This window comes from Cricetulus griseus, assembly GCF_003668045.3.
Source record: "Cricetulus griseus strain 17A/GY chromosome 1 unlocalized genomic scaffold, alternate assembly CriGri-PICRH-1.0 chr1_0, whole genome shotgun sequence".
Classification (NCBI taxonomy): Eukaryota; Metazoa; Chordata; class Mammalia; order Rodentia; family Cricetidae; genus Cricetulus; species Cricetulus griseus.
The window spans coordinates 198,294,197-198,307,768 of record NW_023276806.1 but is presented as its reverse complement, the minus strand read 5'-3'; positions in this window follow the sequence as shown (position 1 = coordinate 198,307,768).

Genomic DNA, 13,572 nt, shown 5'->3' with positions numbered 1-13,572 from the left:
CCATGCCTTTTGGTGCTGGCATATATGTTAGGCAATAGTGTAGCCGTGTGATGCTTTGCAATGCCTGTAATAGGCTACTGAATCAAGGATCTGTATTTTATACTGTAATTAAGTTATGACAAAATAAATAGCCATATTCAACTAGCAGCACATTTTATTTTAAAGATTTATTTATTTTGTGTAGTGTTTGGCCTGCATGTATGCCTGCACGCCAGAAGAGGGCACCAAATCTCATTACAGATGGTCATGAGCCACCATGTGGTTGCTGGGAATTGAACTCAGGACCTTTGGAAGAGCAGGCAGTGCTTTTAACCTCTGAGCCATCTCTCCAGCCCACAGCACATATTTTAACCATAAGGCATGTGTATTCATGTGTATTCATAACATTCTCAGGGCAGGTTTTGTCAATGGCTTTGCCTCTGTGACTCTCCCCAGTCCAACACCACTTAGCCCTCTGTTGGGAAATCTGGCTGACCCTCTGGCGGTAGGCTGGATGCATTCCGTAAAGGTCTTTACCATCTCTGCCCCTCCCTAGATGGACAGCTTAGGGGTCTTTCCTCTCATTGCCCTGAAGCCAAAGGGGTTCCTGAAATTCAGTGGTTCCTCTGGTCCGGGGATGACTAGTTGGAGCCCCAGAAGTCAGACCTGAAGAGAGACATACTCAGTGGGATTTAACAGACTTCTCCAAAAAAAGTGTAAGTAGTTTGTTGTCTTAGCATTGGCCATAGGTGTTATTAATTGGCTTTCAAGTTACATCTCAAAAGGTTGCTTTCCTTCCTACTGGGTGTTTTTTATGCCCCTTCCTCAACTTGCACATTAACTAAGACTTCTAGGACAGAGTTGACAGGAAGTGGTGGGAGTCGACTTCCTTGTCACTTTCTCATCTTAGCAATATCTTTTAACTTTGCTGATGAGCTCACTATGAAGACCAAACTAGACCCTAAATTGCCACAAGTCTCCTGCTTCTGCCCACTGAGTGCTGGGATTATAGGCATGCACCACCATACTGGTGAGTGGAAGGCACTGTAGTCCAGATATGCATACCCTCAAATATCTACTTTCTCCAACTCCGGCCTTGCCCTTCAAGTTTCCAGCACCTCCCCACACCATTACCTGGAGACCAAGCCTGAAGCATATTTGCTTTGGGGGCACATTTAAGATCCGAGCATATCAGTTATTTTCTCAGTGACTTCCTTAGTGTTTACCCATGGATAGTGTACTATACTACATTCCTGTCCCCTCTAGGCAAGCTGTCCATAGGACATACCTAAGGAAGGATGGCCTTGGGCCAAAGGTCTCCAGGAAGTAGGACTGAGACACTGATGTCCTGTGGCCGTTTAGTCCCAAATAAACACACAGAGGCTTATATTAATCGTAAACTGTTTGGCCAATGGCTCAGGCTTCTTATTGGCTAGCTCTCTCTTAGTTATTAACCCATTTCTATTAATTTGTGTATCACCGCATGGACTTGGTTTACCAGTGATGCCCAGTCCCCTCCCCCATCTCTCTTAGTTTTTTAAGACAGGGTTTCTCTGTGGCTTTGGAGGCTGTCCTGGAACTCTCTCTGTAGAACAGGCTGGTCTCAAACTCACAGAGATCTGCCTGCCTCTGCCTCCTGAATGCTGGGATTAAAGGTGTGTGCCACCACCGCCTAGGTCCCAGGCCTCTTTCTTGGCAGCTATTACCTTTCTCTATTCCTTTGGATTTCCTGCCCGGCTAAATGCCACCTGTCCATTGACTGAAACAGCTTTATTCATCAACCAGTAGAAGAAAACGTATATTCACAGCATACAGAAGGACATCCCCTATCAGACTGAGGTGCTCAGGTTAGTAACGTAGGAGCTGTAGCTTTGATGGGATTTCATAGAGCTTTACAGCTCAAGGAATCGTCCTAGATTGCACCAGTAAGGACAGTGTCAATGCCCTTAGAAGTACATGTGTTGACATCAGCAATGGCTGCTGCCCGGTTCCCCAGGTGACCGCTTGAACATGTATCAGAATGGGCCCTGGAGCTGCCCAGCAAGGGCCTTGGCACCAGCAAGGTCATTCTTTCCTGAACACTGTAAATCACAGGACCTGAGCAGGGATGCTGGGAGCAGGTGAGTGATGGAGGGCAGACCATGGGGTCTGACTGTAGGAAGCATGGGAACTGAGGGGCCCTTGAGGGTTCCTGTCTTCTTTATTCATCAGGGCTCACCCAGGCCCCACCCCTCATTTCAATGATTCTCAGCATCCTGGCATGCCGATCCAGTAACAAGAGTTGCCACCTGCCAAGGTCCAGTTCAAGATAGAGGAAAAGGCACACTGTCTGAGGAGCCAAGGGTGAGACCCCTGAGGAGAAGACCAGACTTGGCCATCACCCTTCCATTCTGTTCCTCAATCTCCGTCCCAGTCAGGGCTGTCCCTTAGACCTCAAAGCTTTTGTGCCTACTGTAGCGAGTTTAGAGGTGAGACTCACAAGCCTAGCAGGACTGAAAGACAGAATACACTTGCACACCTCTGAAGACACCTATCACTGTGCCAGGCCCATCTCTGGAGGAGGCTGGAGCAGGAGGCAAACCCCTGTCCCACCAACTGCCACCAGCTCTGTCTTCCTGGCAGCCTGAAAATATCTGTGGTCATTCTCAGCGCCTCCCACCAGGAGGCGTGCGTGGAGGAATTCAGCAGCTGCCTTGCAGATGTGCATACTGTACAAACCACAGCAGACAGCTGTTCTCCCATCTCCTTAGGAACTGACACCTAGCCCAGGCCCAGAAACTCAGCCTGTGTCCCTGAGAAGCCCAGATGGAGAAGGCAGTTTCCCAAGGACCCATCCTTTGAGGAGGTGTCCGGGAAGGGCTTACAGGTTCTCCAGTGCCTGGCAGGTAGTGTGATGGTCCATCTTCAATGTTAACTTGACTGGGTTTAGAATACCAGGAAACATAACTCTGGGTGTGTTTATGGGGGTGTTTGCAGAAAGGCTTAACAAGAGAGGGAAGACCTGTCCCCAGTGTGGGTGGCATCATTCCGTGTGCCGGGATAAATGACAAGGGGGAAACGGGGGAGCTCCAGCATTCATCTGACGCTACCTCCTCTCTGTGAATGCCGTGAGATTACAGCCACTTTGCACTCTTGCCCACACTTTGTGCTCAGCCACTACACCTTCCCCATTGTGGTGGACTATACCCTCAAACTGTCACATATTTGGTCATAGCAGCAAAAAAGCAACTAAGACAGTTACCCTGATTCCCTATCCCCAGTCTGACCCCTTCTATAAATCTCACAATTTATAGAAGGCCCAGAGTGAGATCTCAGAAAATTGTCCTTAATGGCCTGAAAGGATGGGGATCCCGGGAAACTGCTCACCTGGTTCTCAGAGCCTGTGAGAAGCAGACCCTCCTTGCATGTGCCTGTCATGTTTACATTCACAAATTGATCATTCATTCAGGAACTCCCAGCCAGCAAAAAGCTGGCATCTTTGCCTCTTCCTGGGGTGAAGCTTGGGGTAACACTGGGTTCTGAAGGTTCATGCGGCTTCAGCTTCTTTCTGTCCACCACTCCTCCTTGTACCATTCTGTCTTTTCCTGCCTTCCTCCTACTCAAAGAAGGTGGTCACCTGGCCTACCGGCCAGACTCCCTGTGGGTTCTGGGAATGGCTCATGAGAAACATTTGCTATAGTTAGGTACGCAGGAGAGTAGACCAAGCAGGATTTCTTTCCCTGACACTGTCTAGCTGTACCCCAGCCTCTGAGGGCAGCCTTCCTGAGGGAGGCCTGGCTCTTCACTGATGAGACTGCCAGATGCCTTCTGTTTCTCTGGTCATACTTTTGTGGATGCTCCCTTCACAAAACTCACCTCCGCTTAATATCATCCATGTCCCTCTGGGACCTCAACTCACGAGCCTGTCAGCTAAAGCTGCCCCATGAGGGTGGGCCTGGGCCTCTGGAGCATTCTAGAGTCCTGGGGATCCTTGGGGAGGAAGTCTTGGGGACTTGAAGCATAATGCAGAGAAGCTGGGTAGATTTTTTGTTTTAACTTTTTTATTTTTAACTTTCTTCCTCTTCTTCATCCTTCTCCCCCCCTCCTCCTCCTTTCCCTTCTTTTCTTTTTGAGACAAGGCCTTATGTAGCCAAAGCTGGCCTTGAACTACAGATCATTTTGTCTTTATCTCACAAATGTTGGGATTACAAGAGTGTGCCATATTGCCTGACAAATTTCATATACATACATACATACATACATACATACATACATATTAGGGTTGGAGTTATAGTTCAGTTGCAATGTTCGCCTAACATGCATGAAGACCTGGGTTTGATCCCCAGAACCAGGTATGGTGGCACATACCTGTAATCCCAGCACTCAGAAGGCAGATATGTTTGAGGCCAGCCTGGTCTACATGAAACCCTGTCTCAATAAATTATTTTTAGTTTACTTACAGCCAAATTCATACATTGTCTATTACAGTTCTGAGGGTTTTGTTGTTGCTGCAGCTTTTTCGAGACAGGGTTTCTTTGTGTGTAGCCCTGGCTGTCCTGGAGCTCTCCCTGTAGACGAGGCTGATGTTGAACTCACAGAGATCCACCTGCCTCTGCCACCTCCCCCCTGTCAACTGCTGAGATTAAAGGCATGTGCCACCACCTGAGGTTTTTTTCAAAGGCACAGCCATGTTAAGACCCGGGAACCATGCCCATCACTTCTGACTATTCCTTTTAGACCAGCCAAGCCCATATTCCCTGGGTCTCCTTTTGTTTCTCTGGTTTCTCAAGGGTCTCTTTCTAGAGACCCACAGCATCTCAAGGGCACAAAGCCACCTCTGATGCACAGACAATATTGGGTTCCAAATGTGGGGGAGGAGGCCACCAACAGCTGGGTCCCTTTGCTCTCTGTCTTGCTGTATCTGGCTCAGGGGAGGGGAAGGAGAGCAAAAGTCTCAGGGGCATGTCTCAGGGGCAGCCTGTCAGGAAGCTCTAGGCTGTCAGAGTGTGGGGATCTGCTTCCTTGGCTCCACCTCCTCTGGGCATATAGCCAATTTGAATGAAAATGGCCCCATAGGCCCTTAGGGAGTGGTACGCTTAGGAGGTGAGGCCTTGTTGGAGTAGGTGTGGCCTTTTGGAGGAAGTTTGTCACTAGGGGTGGAGTGTGTCCCTGGGGATGGGCTTTGAGATTTCAGATGCTCAAACCAGGCTTCCTGCTGCCTGCTGAGCCAGAACTCTTGGCTCCTTCTCTAGCACCTGGAAGCCATGCTTCCTGCCATGATGACAATGGAATAAATCTCTGAACTGTAAGCCAGCCTCAGTTAAATGTTTTCCTTTATAAGGGTTGCCATGGGCCGGGCATTGTTGGCGCACGCCTTTAATCCCAGCACTCGGGAGGCAGAGGTAGGCGGAGAGTTGCCATGGTCATGGCGTCTCTTCACAGCAATAGAACCCTAACTAAGGCAGCCAGGATGGACGATCACTAAAGCAGCTGAGAAGCAACAGAATTTAAGACATGCCCTATGGAAGAGCTGCTGCTGTGTTTATCCCTGTCACCTGCACTGTGTGCAAGCCACCTGGACCTGCCTCAGCTCCATCCCAAGCAGTTCATTTTGCTGCTGACAGTTCATTGAGTCTACTTAACAAATGAGAACACCAAGATGCAGAGATTGCACGGAAGCTAAGGTCAAGCAGCTAGCATCACCCGGCTGCAGTGGCATCAGGTCCCAGTGTCTTGTTGCCCTGTTGCTGTGTGCCTTCTAGTAGAGCGCCTCTTCTTGCTGGGCGTCAGTGTCTTCAGGTGAAGAGAAAGCAGCCCCTGCTCTGTGCGAATGAAATGCGGCCTCAGGTTTAGTGGCAGCAGGATGTGTGAAATATTCTCATAGCTTGAGTTGTGCCCCCTTTCTCAGGATTCATGTATCAAAATTCTACCCTCCAGTGCCTCAGAATGTGACCACAGGGTCACTGCACATGTAATTAGTTAAGCTGAAGTCATTAGAGGGTCCTTACTCCACTACAACTGGTGTCTTTATAAAAGGGGACATCGTGGAGGCTGAGGCTGAGGATGTAGCTTGCCTATCATGTTCAAGGCCCTGGGTTTGATCCCAAATACTGCAGAAGGGGGGGGCACTTAGACACAGAGGCGTGTCCACAGAGAGGATGCCTTGGCTTTGAAGATGACGGCAAAGGTCTGGGTGACATTTCTACAACTAGAGGATCATCAAAGACAGTAATGTGAATACCTAAGACAAGGTTGGAGATTTAGCTTGGTGGTGTAAAGCAGGCTCCAAGTTCTGGGTTTTTGTCTCCAGCACTATTTTTTGTTTGTTTGTTTGTTTTGTTTTTTGTTTTTCAAGACAGGGTTTCTCTGTGTAGCTTTGGAGCCTATCCTGGCACTCACTCTGGAGACCAGGCTGGCCTTGAACTGACAGAGATCTGCCTGCCTCTGCCTCCCGAGTGCTGGGATTAAAGGCGTGTGCCACCAATTCCTGGCTCCAACATTTTTTTTTTTTTAATTATAGAGTGAAATCAAAATACTTGTTGCACAAGTGTGAGGACCCAAGATAGAAATCCCAGAACACACACTTGTGGAGCAAGTGTAAGCACCTGAGTGTGATGCCTGGAATCCATGCTGGAAAGAGAGAACAAGATCCTCAAAGATGTCCTCTGACTACAAGAGCCCCGTATCATACACATCCTCATGTACATATCACACACACACACACTCACACACTCATACACACTCACACACACACATTCATACACTGACACACACACTCACATACATACACTCACACATACACACACACATTCATACACAGACACACACATACACACATTCATACACACATTCATACACAGACACACACATACACACATACACACACTCATACACCCACACTGACACACATATACACACTCACATATACACACACTTAAATATACATGCATTCACACACATTCATAACACACACACATTCAACACACATAACAATAATAACAAATAAGCTTTTGAAATTATTTTAGATGAGCACACACCTTTAATCACAGCACTTGGGAGGCAGAGGCAGGTGAATCTGTGAGTTTGAGGCCAGCCTGGTCTACAGAGTGAGTTCCAGGACAGCCAAGGCCACACAGAGAAACCCTGTCTCAAAAAATCATAAATAAATAAACATTTTTTTGTTTTGATGTTTGTTTTGTTTTTCTAGACAGAGTTTCTTTGTGTGGCCTTGGCTGTCCTAAAACTAGGTTGGTCTCAAACTCATAGAGATCCTCCTGCCTCTGCTTCCCCAGTGCTGGGATTAAAGGTGTGCGCCGCCGCCGCCGCCGCCGCCGCCGCCGCCGCCACCACCACCAAACAAACATAGAATTTAACATCCCCACTCCCATATAGAGAGAATTGTATTCAGGAGGGTGCCAAAATTCATGAAGCTAATTAGCAAGGAGCTTCAGCTTGTTTGGTAAATGGGGACACAAATAGCATCTGTCTAGTGACTGACTGACTGCAGTTAAACACATTAAGATGTCAGAAGGGCTTAACCTGTGTCTGGCATATGTTGGGAACTCATTAGTGTAATCTTATAACCCTCTGACTCCAAAGGGTTAAAATGTCACTTATGGTTTAGTTAATTTCAAAACACTGCGTCTAGCCGGGCGTTGGTGGCGCACACCTTTAATCCCAGCACTTGGGAGGCAGAGGCAGGTGGATCTCTGTGAGTTCAAGACCAGCCTGGTCTACAAGAGCTAGTTCCAGGACAGCCTCCAAAGCCACAGAGGAATCCTGTCTCAAAAAATCACACACACACACACACACACACACACACACACACACACACACACACACACCCCTCACTGCATCTAATGTCATCAGCAGTCCTCCCTCCCCTCCCGCTGGTGAGGGTGTGGGTTGGGGTGAAGAGCATGTGGCAGGATCATGCCTACTTCTGGGTGGTTTGGGGGTGGTTTGGGGTAGTCTGTTGTGTGCAGGGGTTCCCACTTCTTTTTTTTATTTTTTTAAAGATTTATTTATTATGTATACAGTACAGTGTTTTGTCTGCAAGTCTGCCTGCAGGCCAGAAGAGGGCACCAGATCTCATTACAGATGGCTGTGAGCCACCATGTGGTTGCTGGGAATTGAACTCAGGACCTCTGGAAGAGCAGTCAGTGCTCTTAACCTCTGAGCCATCTCTCCAGCCCCAGGAGTTCCCACTTCTATACTTTGCTTTGCTCATCCTGAACCTCAGAACTTTATCAGTCACCCAAGATGGAGTAAACTTGCCAAGATCTAGGGGGATTCCGGATGTTTGCCCTTGCTCCTGTGCCTAGTCCTGAGGCCTCCTATGATCTGATATCACACAGCAAAGTTCCGTAGAGTTGCAGGGTTGGTATAGAGGCCTCTGGAAGAGGCCTGAGCAGGGGTCTCTTCTTCCCACCCCTCCTTCATCTCCGTCTCCTAGAAATGGTTCCTGGTCAAGCTGTCTAGGCATGTCAGCACCTCTGTGACTTTGGAAGTGCTGTTGAGGAAAAGGAGGGTGGAGAACAGGGAAGGCCTTGTTGGAAGGACGGGCCTACATGGGCAGAGGAAGTCCCTGTTCTCTAGGCCCTTCAGATCCTTCAAGGTCCAGTGTGCCCAACACCACAGTTTGTCTGGGCATCAGGGTCTTAGCTTGGAAAACCGAGGATGCAGGACATTGCTTCAAAGAGCTCAACTCTAGGTCAACTCTAGTGAAGCATGTCACCTTCCTCTTTCCTGTAAAGAAAGGAGAGGGCCCTGCCTGTGAGCCTCCCCAGGGACCGTTAGCTCCCAGGTTCCTTGCTTCCTTTACCCTGAGGAGGTCCTCAACTGGTTCCCGTGGGGCCCACTCATGGCCACTGCAGAAGTCCCAGAAGGCCGACTTCCTCCTTCCCCGTTTCCTCCTTGCCTTCCTACATGCTTTATAAGCCACGGTGTGTCTTCTAGACTGGTGGCAACAGGGAGGCCCTGGCCCTTCAATGACAGAGTCCAACAACAAGGAGGGAAGTTGTTTGGAGCAATGCTTATGCTGAGTGTAGCAGATTCTAAGACCAAGTGCAGGGAGGGGTGTGGGAAGGGCGGCCATCTAACCAGTGGGGCCTGGTGCCTTTCTAACTAGGCCAAAGGTGGGGACCGTGCTAACACTGAGCGACCCAAGGAAAGGCGACTGGAGAGGAATCCCAGAGAGGCATCTTCGTCTCAATCATTAAAGGGAATAATGAGAAACCCTGGATGTGGGAGTTTAAATAGGGAGCCACAAGAGGTCAGGAAATCCTGGAGTTGGGGCTGGGGCAGGTGCGTTCCTGAAGGCTTAGGGCCAACTTGAGCTGGCAAGCCCAAGGCCCAGACAAAGGGATAAAGTCAAGATGGAGTCCACTCAGGACATCCGGGAGAGGAGAAGCGACCAGCAAGGGAAAGAAAGGGAAGTAGCATTTCTTTCTTTAGTGAGACAGAGGAGCAGAGGGCCAGCCCCTGGGTTGGAAGTGGGTGTGTGCACAGCTTCCTAGGCTCAGGTTGTGGAAGAGATACTGGGTGTGGGTTGGCAAAGGTGAGAACCTAAGTCTGGTGGGGCCCATGTGACAGTTCTGGCTGAATGGGGGACTTCCAATCATACCTCAGAAGGCTCAGAGGAGGCGGCAGTTAGTGAAAACAGAGAGGAAGCTCTGACGGCAGTGTCCATAGCACAGGTTGTAAAACCACTGGAAAGTTCCAAGCAGAGCAGCTGGGTTCCGTCTGTCTCGGCTCTGGGTTCTCCACTGACCCCAAGCAAAGCCGCCCCTGTGGTGGCCCCCGACAGGGGCTGAGCCTAATCGTCTCAACCGGTAGACTGGAAGCTCCAGGACAGTGATTTTGGACAGAATAAATTTGTTTACCACTCTATCCTGGCAGGTGCAAGGTGCTTGACCTGGCATACTCCATCTGTGACAGGGATGGGACCATGTCACTTTACATATGGAGAGGGGGTCCAGCAGAGGAGGCGAGTCGTCATCAGGGATTTGATCCCCAGTTGGGCTCAGCCTGACATCCGGCTCACGAGTTCTCAGAAATGTGGTGTCTGACAAACAGGCCAGCCCTGGAGACCCTGCAAAGCCTAGGCCAGAGAAAATGGGGTTCCTGTAAGGGAGTTGTTGGGCGGCAAAGGCAGCTGGCATCTCCCAGGCGCTGTCTAAACCAGCTGGCCTTGAGGTGGTGGGAGTCTGTTAGCTTCTTGCGTTTCTGTCCTCCTTCCTTCATTCACACTGGGTTTCTTTCGGTTCCCTCTGGTGGCATGGCTTCCTTTAACCCCCTTTGTGTCTCTACTCATACCACGGCTTTGCCCACATGCTCAGAGGAAGTGAGTGATAGGGTCATGTCAGTGGTGGGGAGTCACCAGGACTCTTGGTGAACTCCCCGGACTGCAGGCAGAGGCCAAGTCTCTCTGCACCCTCCCTGGCTCCTGACTGAGCAAAGGGAACTGAGATTAGTTTCAAGCAGCAGCGTGGGGCCTCACTTCCCCTTGGCTTGCGATGGTGCAAAGAGTCTAGAGGACCCTTTCGTCTTGGAAGAGCTGGAGTTCTGTTCACTGAATGAACACTACCCTTACTCCCAACACATGTCCCTGGCTCAGGGCAGTTCTTGGCTAAGGAGCTCCTTGGCAAGAGATGACAGGAACTGAATGGAGCAGAATCTTTTCAGTTTATCGTACGCCCTGCTGCTGATGCTGTCTCCCTTCTGCAGATGAGGGGAGGAGACACACAGGTCTATCCAAGCATGTGTAGTGTGAATGGTGCCTCTGCTGCGCACAGGCCTTGCTGGCTCTTGGTGAAGTTCGAAGGCTCCGGATGGGGCCTCATCAGAGAAAAATAGAGAGTGGATGAGGACTGGGGACAGATTGCCTGGAATCAGGGCTGTTTGTGTGTTGGGAACTTTTGTTTTTTCCTTTTTTCTTTTTGGTTTTTCAAGACAGGGTTTCTCTGTAGCTTTGGAATCTGTCCTGGAACTCATGCTATAGACCAGGCTGGCCTCAAACTCACAGAGATCGACCTACCTCTGCCTCCCGAGTGCTGGGATTAAAGGTGTGGGCCACCACCACCCAGCGTTGGGAACATTTGACAATAAAAAAGGCTTTTGGTGGCCATTACCCCAGATACACTTCTAAACCAACAGAATATTTTTCTATTAAGTGTAACTGACCAGAGAGCTGGGATGCATACAGCCCAGTGGCAGAGCATTTGCCTAGCATGACCAAGTCCTGAGTTCAATCCCTACCACAGCAACATGGAAGTGACCTCCAATGAAAGCAATTCTTATTTTGTGGAGGACAAGGTTCTCAGACTCTCAGCCATCCTCTTGCTCCAGCCCTGCAAGGGCGGGGCATTCAGGTAGGTGCCCCCACAGGAAGCCAGCAGTTTCGTTTGTTTTGAGGCAGGGTCTCATGTAGCTTCAGCTGACCACACAGTCAGGGAGATGGTGAACCTCTGACTCCCTGTTGCGTGTTGGGATTACAGGTATGGACCCACATGCCTGCCCAAGATGTTCTCTGTTTTAGTGAAATAAGCCTGATGTGGTGGCATCACATCAATCCTAGCATTCTTGAGGCTGGGAGAAGAGGGTTCCAAGTTCAACATCAGCTTGGGCTACACAGTCACCCCCTCTGATTAAGATGAAAAGGGATGAGAAGGAATCGGAGGAGGAGAGAAGAGGTGAGTGGTGGTTGGAGAGATGACTCAGCAGCTAAGGGTACTGGCGATCTTTGGGACCCCACATGTTGGAAGGAGAGAACCAATTTCTTTTCTTCTTTTCTGTCTTTCTTTCTTTCTGTCTTTCTTTCTTTCTTTCTTTCTTTCTTTCTTTCTTTCTTTTTTTTTTTTTTTTTTGGTTTTTCCAGACAGGGTTTCTATGTAGCCTTGGAGCCTGTCCTGGCACTCGCTCTGGAGACCAGGCTGGCCTCGAACTCACAGAGATCCGTCTGCCTCTGCCTCCTGAGTGCTGGGATTAAAGGCGTGCGTCACCAACGCCCGGCTGGAGAACCAATTTCTTAAAGTTGTCCTTTGCCCTCCACACCTATTGCATACTGGTGTGCACACACACAGACATGCATACATGAGCATAAAAGCAACAATAGGGATTTGAAAGAATGAATGAAATAAGAAAGAAAGAAAACCAACCTATTCACACACACCCTTCTCCACTATTTACTTTTTGAGAAAAGGTCTCTCTGTGCAGTCCAGGCTGGCTGGGAACTAGTTATATTTATGCCTTCACTGCCTAGTGCTAGGCATGTATCACCAAGAATGGATCCACACATGGTTTAAACTTAAAGAATATGAAACAGAAGGAGGTGTGACTCAATGTAAGTTAGGGATGTATTTAGCAGAGACAAATAATATATATGTCCATCATTCAGGCTACAGTGAGGGGAGGGAGAGGTATACAGAGAGAAGGAAAATCAAGACAGACCCAAAGGATTCATTTCACTCATCGAAGTCCAATCCAGACATTCCTGGAAAGGCAGCAGAGGTGGATAAAGAAGCCAAAATTCTAATTCAGCTAAATACTAGCACTGTGTCTGTCAGTAACTCCCGGTGCTAAAATGTAAAGGGTAAACATATTTTATTTGCTATCTAAATGTGAACAACAGGGTGGTGGGGGGGGGGTGGATAGCAAGACGGCTCGGCAGGCAAAAGTGATTGCTGACTAGCTTGACAACCTTGGTTCAATCCCTGGGCCCCACATGGTGAAGGAGAAAACTGACTAACTCCAGCAAGTTGTCCTAGACCTACGCATGCTCGTGTGCACTCACCGAGAAACACACAAAATAAATTCAATAAAAATCTTAATTCAACAATTCAGAACATTTCTTTATTAAAGCATCCTTAGGACTGGAGAGGTGGCTTAGTGGTTTAATGCACCTGCTGCCTTTGCAAAGGACCCTGGTTCAGTTCCCAGTCACTCTGAGACGTGACTCCTGTCTCAGAGTCCAACTCCCTCTTCTGGTCTCTCCAGGTACTGCACGTTCGTGATGGACATGTACGCAGACAAAATACTCATACATAAAATAAAAATAAATAAATAAATCATTAGAAAGAATTAAGATGGTAAAATTACATATAAATTAAAGATCATATAATAAATATGTAATTAAAGCTCTCTCCATATATACTCTCTATCTATCTATCTATCTATCTATCTAATTAAGCTGCCTGTTGTGCTACACCTGAAATCTCAGCTACTCAAGGAATCTGAGCCAGGAGAATTGCTTGATGCAAGAGTTGGAGACCAGCATAGGCAGCATAGTTTTTTCCTTAAAAAAAATCCAACAAACAAACATAATAACCTTTAAAAATTATGATAGGGCCCAGCGCGTAGATACTTAGTGACAGAGCACTTGCCCAATATGTGCAAGGTTCATCATCAATCACGAACAAAAAATAACAATTACTATACTTGCATGAATAATGCAAGACAGGACTGGCTTCCCCAATTTCAGTGGAAATCAGACATTGAAATCACGAACTGGGACCTGTAACATGGATCATCCATCGGATAAAGGCACTTGCCACAAACCAAGACAACCTGAGTTCAATCTCCAGGACTCTGGACCCGCCACCCACCCCCCAGCAA